This window comes from Vulpes lagopus, chromosome 3 (assembly GCF_018345385.1).
Source record: "Vulpes lagopus strain Blue_001 chromosome 3, ASM1834538v1, whole genome shotgun sequence".
NCBI lineage: Eukaryota > Metazoa > Chordata > Mammalia > Carnivora > Canidae > Vulpes > Vulpes lagopus.
In genome coordinates, this window is record NC_054826.1 from 145,487,396 (window position 1) to 145,493,642 (window position 6,247).

Here is a 6,247-nt window from a genome sequence, read left to right on the forward strand (position 1 = left end):
TTTTTCTGAAACAAAGAATATTGTTTCCAGGCAAACAAAACAGAGACAACTAGTAAAAACAACTCCTCCCCTTTGATAACTTAAGAGCATGCATCACCCAAAGAGAATCACTATATGAAATCATAAAGGATATACTTTAGCAGAATGAAAAATGGAAAGCTTTAGATGTAAAAAAACATTGGACAAAACCATTTTGGTAAATATGAGAGCATATCTCAGCAAACACTGACTATGGAACAACATAATGTAACAAAATGCTCTTAATTTTTGAAGGGAAAATATAATTAAAATACTGGGCTTAGACTAGAATCAAAATCATCCAAGATCCTTGATTATTTAGGAGTAAGGTAAGATATGAGCTTCAGACTTTTTGTTAAATCAGCATGCTAAACTAGTTTAATTTCTGAAATAATAAACACAAGCACACATACTTTCCGATCAATTAAAGAGAAATGGAATTAGAAAAAGAAAAAAAAATCAATTCAAGAGAAGGCAAAGCAAGAAATACCAAAAAAAAGTAAGAGTAATAGCATCCAGAAGATTTAGAATAGCATTTGGCATATTATCATTTTATATTTATTATATAATATAGTAATTTATTAGTAGTATAACTGTTATTTCTATTTTGTGTGTTATTTTTGCATAGGGGATATGCTAATCTTCTCTGTATCGTTTCAATTTTAGTATATGTGCTGCCAAAGTGAGCACAACTGTTATTTCTGTCCTGATAAATCTCTCTGTAGCATTCAAGACAAGGACTCTAACATGCAAGTTCTACTAATACTGGTAGTTCCTTGATATTAACAAGTTGATAATGCTAATTAAAAGACTAGCAGTAACCTGGAAGAGTTAAAAATTCTGTTACCCACAAGGTGTATAGCCTTAAGCCAGTCACTTGACATTCTGGCCTTAGTTTCCTCACCTGTAGAATGAGGGAGTTGGAGAGGATTGGAGGAGATGTTCATATTGGATGGTTCTATACTTTTAAATCCTCTTTAACCAAAAGAAAGAGGAAATCTCCTGACTCAGCCCAAAACACAAACAGGTTCAGAAATGGTTTATTTGGGTGAGTGGCCATCTTGCCACAAGTACTCACAATAAGTTCAGTCCCCATTAGATAGGAAGCAGTGGCTCTTCTTGCTCATACTAGAGCCTGACCAACTTGGAGGCCACTGAGCAGAGTCAAAGCAAAGCCTCCACTCAAAGGAGACCTATTAAAGATACCCTTCCCGGCCAGGGTGGAAGGAATTCCAGAGGCTCTCAGAAGAGTTGGCAGGCTCACAGCTCTGCACCAATGCACTGGAGCTGGGCTGCTAGATAGTATGTAGTTGTCAAACAAACCCACTCTTCTTTCCCCCAGTTACACAAAGACTTTTCAAATGCACCCCTTTTAGCTGAAAGTCTTGAATATTAAACTTCTTAAATTTCCCTGTCATCATTCTAATTCATAGATGCGAGTGCCTACACTTTATGCATTTTACACGCATTCTGATACAATGGCCTCCAGCCCTACTTGCTGCAGAGGGAACTCAGGTATGCAAGATAACTGGCTCAGCTTCCAAAGACAAGCCTGGTAGGCATGAGAGCTGCTGAAGGAGGGCAGAGAGCCTCCTGGGAAGTCCTTTTGCATTTGGGTGTGGTGTGAGTCCTTGTGTTCCCAAATATGGTTTTATCTAATCTACCTTGAAATTGCCCTGCTGATTGACTGTTTTATGTTCAATAAAAAACTACTGAACTAAAGTTCCTCCTCCAAAGCTCTTAAAGATGCCCTGTCAGAAAGTAGTGTCACAGCAAAAGGATATGTGTATAAGGATGTTCACCAGAGCGTGGTTTAAGACTGTGGAAAAACCCATCAGCAAAGTCACAGGCACATTCATATATCATAATGCTAGGAATCTGACTTGTTGCAAAGCAAATCCCCGGGTGGCATATAAACTATGATCCTATTCTAGGAAAATCAATAGTAACGATAATGTTACCATATGCAGGGAAAAAATGGAGGAACACGCGCCATAATGTTAACAATGATTATTTGGGGATGGGGTGAAGTGGATGGAGTCTGGGGAGAAACATTTCTCTATTCCCTGGCCCCCTGGTCTTGATGTTGTACGCTCTCATTAGCCAAGGTGAGGTTTTTGGTACTGAGTTGCATTAATGGTCAATTGCTTTTTCCTCCAGAGACATTTTTTTTTGCCTAGCTGTAGATTTTCTTTTTTTTTCTTTCAAGATTTTATTTATTTATTCATGAGAGACAGAGAATGAGAGAGAGAGGGGCAGAGACAGAAGCAGGCTCCATTCAGGGAGACTGACGTGAGACTCGATCCTGGGTTTCCAGGATCACGCCCTGGGCTGAAGGCGGCGCTAAACCGCTGAGCCACCTGGGCTGCCCTAGCTGTAGATTTTCTTCCACAACATGCAACAGCAGCTTATTGCTTTCATTCATTTCTAATGGCTCTGTTCTTTTTTTTTTTTTTTTTTAATTTATTTATGATAGTCAGAGAGAGAGAGAGGCAGAGACACAGGCGGAGGGAGAAGCAGGCTCCATGCACCGGGAGCCTGACGTGGGATTCGATCCCGGGGCTCCAGGATCGCGCCCTGGGCCAAAGGCAGGCGCCAAACCGCTGCGCCACCCAGGGATCCCCTCTAATGGCTCTGTTCTTAATAGGACATATACCTGTAGGTATTTACATATTAAAATACTTAAGGTAGCTCACTATAATACTTGACCACCAAGTTTGAAATTTATTTATATATTATTTTTGGTTAAATTAGCAAAGAGGTCATGTTATTTTTTCTATTTTAGAGTTTAAATTTCCTTAAAAAGATTTATTTATTTATTTATTTATTTATTTATTTATTTATTTATTTATGAGAGAGAGAGGTAGAGACATAGGCAAGGGGAGAAGCAGGCTCCTTGCAGGGGGGCCGATGGGGGGCTCCATCCTGGACCGTAGGATCACGCCCTGAGCGGAAGGCAGATACTCAACCGCTGAGCTACCCAGGCATCCCTTAAATGTTTTTTAAAGTACTCAGTGTAGGACGCCTGGATGGCTCAGCGGTTGCCTTCTGCCTTCGGCTCAGGGCATGTTCCTGGAGTCGGGGATCAAGTCCCACATCCGGCTCCCTGCTTCTCCCTCTGCCTGTATCTCTGCTTCTCTTTGTGTGTCTCTCACGAATAGATAAGTGAAGTCTTTAAAAAAATAAAAAATAAATTAATTTATTTATGTGTGAGGATATTTATTGCAACAGAACTGAGGATTTCAAAGAGCTGAGATTAAAATCTGATATTGACTACTTGTTCAAAACTTTAAGGTTCCCGTGGCTCTTTACATTTTAAACATGTCTATTTGCATGCAACTAGAAAAGTTGACCCCAAATATTGCCTCAGTTTCCTGGATGTTACTAAGGAGTGTATGTCCTTTTACTTTATGTCTTGAGACCCAGCCTCACAAAACGTGACATCTTTTCATAGGATTTTTTGGTTTGCAGTTTATTTCATTTATTCCATTCATTCAATGAACATTTATAATTATCATCATTGGTATTAAAAACAATAGCTCACATTTATTTTTTTTTTTAGATTTTATTTATTTATTCATTAATGAGAGACAGAGAGATAGAGAGCGGGGGGGGGGGGGCAGAGACACAGGCAGAGGGAGAAGCAGGGTCCATGCAGGGAGCCCGATGTCGATCCTGGGTCTCCAGGTTCTCGCCCTGGGCTGAAGACAGCGCCAAACTGCTGAGCCACCTGGGTTGCCCTGCAGTTCTTTAATTAAATGCCTTCTTTTTGCCTGGCATTGGGGAGGATACAAAAATAACCTGGCCCTAAAGATATATAAATAATCCATATATGGTTCTGTGCTCAAAAGGAGGGTCAAGACACCAGGTTAGGTAATTCTTGGGCTTAATAAGTGATTTCCCAACAAGGAAATCAAGGAAGCTTCGTGAAGAAGTTGGCATTATATTTGAGCCTTTAAGCAAAGGATTTGGTTATCTGGAGAAGGAGGGACATTCCAGATAAAGGCAGAAAGGTAGAGATAGGACTATGCAGGGCATGTGCTAGGTCCTGGGTACAGTGCGGCTGAAGCACATGGTACATGAAAGGAAGACTAAGGAAAGAAGGCTTAAGGGGCAGATGCAAAGAATGTTCCATCGTAAGGACCAGTGAATCATTTATCCCAACACACTCATTTTACAGATGAAGGTACTAAGGCCTACAGAAAAGGGAAATCTCTTCAGTTATTCAGTAGTGGGGATAGAGTTACATCTCAAGCTCTCTTGGCTCCCACAATTGAGCTTCCAGTTACACTGGGACAGATCAGAAAATGCCTAGAAGTAGGTGGTCATCTCAATGCAGAGGGGAGCTACTGAAAGTATTAAGGAGAATGTGACTAGCAAAGGTGAGGCAAGGACTAAGATATTTTGAAGGATCCTAGGCTAAGTGACTGGGAAGCTGGAAATTATATTTTGAGAAATGGCTTCTGTTAACACACAGAATCAGATCTAGAACAACATGATTAGTTCAATTAAAAACAAGCAGTTGTTCTCAAAGTAACTTTTTGATTAATGTAACCTCTTTTAAAACCTCAAGTTATTAGACATCTTCTAGTTTACAACTAGGTTAAGGAAGTTTGGGGCAAGTGGGCACAGTCTGTAACGGGTATGAAGTGCTCAATTTGCCTCCTTGGATTCTTTGTTTCTGCCTTTGGATGACAGAGTCAATCACTTGAGTCCACATCTTCATATACTTTGTATTCTCTTTACATCTGAAAAAGAGATAAAATATTGACTCCTTTTTAATTTTTTAAAAATATTTTATTTATTCATTAATGAGAGAGAGAGAGAGAGACACACACACACAGGCAGAGGGAGAAGCAGGCTCCACGCAGGGAGACCGACGCGGGACTCGACCCCGGGCCTCCAAGATCACGCCTCGGCAGGCGCCAAACCGCTGAGCCACCCGGGCCGCACTAAAGTTTTTTTTACTAGAAGCTTATTTTCGTTACATTTATTTTTAGTTCTACTTTGCTGGGAAGCAGCATATCCCAGTACCTCGTAAAATAGCAAAGGGGATCAACCTAAGAGGTCACCCTTGGACACAGACACAGAGAACCTCCCTAATCAGCAGTGTGAATCTCATCCCTCTCGTCGGGAGAATTACAGACCAGCGATGCCCCCTCACCATCACTGGCACTCTCAGGGGGAGGCAAAGAGCGGAGTGTCACACTGTCTGGGTTCCAATCCCAGCTCTTTCACTCAGGAATCCCTGGGTAAGTCATTCACCGTTTCTGAAGCTGATTCTCTTCTGGAAAATAGAGTTGGCTAATAACTCATCTTGAGGTTGCTCTATTGCGAGAACTGCTAGACAGCGGGCCAATAATAGTGGTCTCGGGGCCGGGGGCATCGTAAGCATCTTGCTCAACCTCAAGCTATAGGACTTGTCTGGCCCACACCTGAGGACAGACGAGCTGCTCAGCAAGCAGCAGGGCAGCCCGGGTGGCTCCGCGGTTTAGCGCCGCCTTCAGCCTGGGACGTGGCCCTGGCGACCCAGGATCGAGTCCCACGTCTCCCTCTGCCTGTGTCTCTGCCTCTCCGCAGCCTCTCCCCCCCCCCCTTTAATAAATAAAATCTAAAAAAAAAAAAAAAAAAAAGAAAGAAAAGAAAAGAAAGCAACAGCAATTCTCTAAGGAATTGTCGGCTCCCGAGGGCCTAGTGCCCTTGTTTTAGATGCGCTCTAGAACTAAAGACGTAGCCAAACTTCGCAGTTTGCTTCTGGGTAAACTGGAGAACATAACCAAGAGCCTTTAAGAAAAAGCGTCTATTTCCACATCTCTGATTTATGTAAAACTATCCGCCCAAAGCAAAACAGACCCTTTCTCTCTCCCGCAGGCTGGCCTGCTTCCCAGCTGTTCCGGTTCCCTGCGGGGATTGTTACAGGCTCCACACGCTGCGCGGGAGCGGTGCAAAGTAAACAGCGCAGGCAGGCAGGCACCCCACCCACCATTTTATTTTCCTAAATCACTCCTTTAGCTAATATTTCAGGGACAGACACGCGACGCATCTGGCTCCAACCAAATATTTTCAGTCAGTCAGATTCCAAGGTAAATATTTGCCACTTTGATTGCAGGAACCGAGGTAGCGTGGGCCGCGGAGCCACGGACCCGCCTCCGACCACTGCCTGCCGCCCTACCCGTGAGCCCCTGCGCGGGGCCCGCCCCCGCGCTTCCGGTCTTGCGCGCTCGGCTTG

At 42.9% G+C, this 6,247-nt stretch overlaps 1 non-coding gene across 1 annotated transcript; it reads right to left on the minus strand.

Annotated features, from left to right (window-relative positions):
* Nucleotides 1–601: 601 nt before the first annotated feature.
* On the minus strand, nt 602–708 carry LOC121488482. Its single transcript, XR_005987107.1, has one exon. It is a non-coding gene; the product is annotated as a U6 spliceosomal RNA (small nuclear RNA).
* Between the last annotated feature and the right edge of the window lie 5,539 nt (nt 709–6,247).